The following is a 2,627-nucleotide window of genomic DNA, read 5'->3' as shown; positions in this document are numbered from 1 at the left end:
ATATCAGACTTATAAAAGACACTTGGTAAATGGCGAGGTTCTAACGCATCATCCTCCAAAGGCGGATGCCAAGCATGCCCTTGATACCAAGACGTTTGTTGATGATAAGTCTTCAAGATTTTTGCTAATAAGGGCTCCATTGAATGAACATACGTGACTCCTTGCAAAATGACATCCCCCATATAAACATTCAAATCTTCCTCATCAAGAATTTGTAGATGTCATGTGAGATACATAAAAGATAATAACTGGGTTTCATGCGAAACTAACTCATCCACAAATCTATCAAAGAAAACTCTCAATAAATTTGCAGTCCATAAAGTTGACCACCCATCCTCTGGAGGTTCCAAATCCACATTGCTTAAAGAAATATATAGGGAAAACCTCTTTTGATTATACTTAATCCAGAAAGAGGGGGGAGGTGACACCAATTCAGCATAACGAGAAAAGTTATCCTGCACATAGTTCATTCATTGCTGAAGGTGTTCTACCTTAGCAAAAAACCCATCACATAGCTTAGCCTTTTGCTACAACTAATAAGCTCCTCTGTAGAAGATAAGACAGAAGAAACTACCAAAGCTGCAAGAGGAATAGAGAAAACAACAATTTGTTGGCTAAGCTCTTTAATAAGCTTCTTCTTTGATTCAATAATGTCTTGGAAATGTTGCAATTCACCCTCACAAGTTCCCAACTTACGAGCTGACTCTATCATGTCCTCAAGAGCCGCATTATTTTCTTGAGTTAAGGCCACATTCGCAGCTTCCAAATTAGCTACTTTATTTTGTAACTGTTTGATTTGGGGTTGCTAGGAATCCATCAAAGTAGTAGCATCAGTCATTTGTTTATGAATATCATTGAGGGTAGCTTTTTTGGATGCCAAGTCTTCCAAATCTTTGCTCAACCGATTAGTCAAGGAGTCAACATTATCTTGCAATGAATTATAAATCCACGTATAGATAGATTGAAGACATGAAGTAAGGGAAGTCTCCAATGTAGACTGGACACCAAAAATCAACTGGGAAAGCAAAGATCCAGCCTACATTGTCTGTAAGGAAGAGGGAATCTGCTGATCTAGCTGGCAATCCCTTTGGGAAGCAAATAAGTTAGGACAAGATAGGAATGAAGGGAGGGAATTGCTAGAAACAGGAGGGGTAGTGTCTTGCGCAGGAAGATTGGCAACTGAAGCTGAAGAGGGACTAGACAACACTGTGATACATCTACGTTTAGTTCGAAGGAACCTAGGAGGGGGCTCATCCTCCATGTCTGAATTTGGCTGTAATGGAGGAGGAGATGGAATAGAAGGTGGAGGCTACTTCAAAAGAGGAGCACGATCAACCACTGGTACGCCACTAGGAGGAGGGGCAAAAGTAATAATCTTTTGAAGGAAGACACCATAAGAAACATTACTACCTTGATTTTTTTTGACTCGTTGAAAATGTTGATCCATCTTGGCCAACATGAATGCAACCCAATTAAACTTGGATCCCTCAAGGATGCAAACAAATGCAATAAAAAGCTCATTGGAAAGACATTTCGAAGCAGGCTTTCGGAACATGAATCTGTCTTGTAGGAATTGGCAGAGTTGCTTCCATACCGGAGAGGAGATATGAGCAAAAGAAATCCTAGAACTAGTAATAATTTTGTTGGACATCAAAGGGGTAGATGTTTCCTTCTAAATAAGTGAAAGAATCTTCTCGATGGTCAATAATTGATTGCCACTAGGCACAAAGAAAGCAGAAAGAGGCAGACATAATGCTTCACGAATATCGGCACTGGAGAGGCAGAAGCGTGCGGTCATAGACCAAACTAAATTGTTTTTTGTACGATGCCAAGAAAGAGTAGCAGAGCTTGTTATCCACAGGCAGAAACTTAAGCGCTACGGATGAACGAAAACCAACATGGCAAATACAATCTGCTTCAAAGAGAAGGGAATAGTCATACACTAGCAATGGCACACGTTGGATCACAATCAGGGGAGTAGAGGAAGATACCATTCAGACTACACACGATATCCACACACAAAACCAAGAAAAATAGGAAAATTCCTGCAAAACCCAAACACACCATTACTAAGAAAAATATCAGAACAAAGAAATATAAGAATAGACAAGACTAGATCAGACCTCCCCAAGCAATCCACATCCTACGTAAAAAATTTGACATGACCTATGCACTCATGTGACCGAAAGTTTCATGGTATGCAAACAATGAAGCATCCGAAAACCCCATAATCAAGCATTACAAAAGAACAAAAATTCAAGCACACCATATCCTAGACATTGAGATTAGATGCAAAACAGAATCATGAATTCAGATCATCAAAATAACTCAGACCAATACGACAGACACCTTTTAAAAAAATCCCAATCCCTGTAAACATTGGCATATACCTAAGGTGCGGTGAAGTGAGCGGGTGATCGCTAGTGAATTCATTTGTTAGATGATTAATTAAACTTGGTTAATTATTAAATTAATCTGTTAATGCAAGGTGAGTTATTTGCATAGCCCATTCCCCACGCATTTTGACTGGATTGGATGGGGGTCTCTATTATACAATTCATTTTTAGAAATTACATGATCTTTGGCGCAAAGCGCATACTTGTGTGACTTTGGGGGGTTCATTTTTA

This window comes from Lygodium microphyllum, chromosome 6, assembly GCF_053477565.2.
Source record: "Lygodium microphyllum isolate KBCC chromosome 6, Lygodium_microphyllum_v1.1.10, whole genome shotgun sequence".
NCBI classification, from domain to species: Eukaryota; Viridiplantae; Streptophyta; class Polypodiopsida; order Schizaeales; family Lygodiaceae; genus Lygodium; species Lygodium microphyllum.
Note: the sequence above shows the minus strand (reverse complement) of the source record.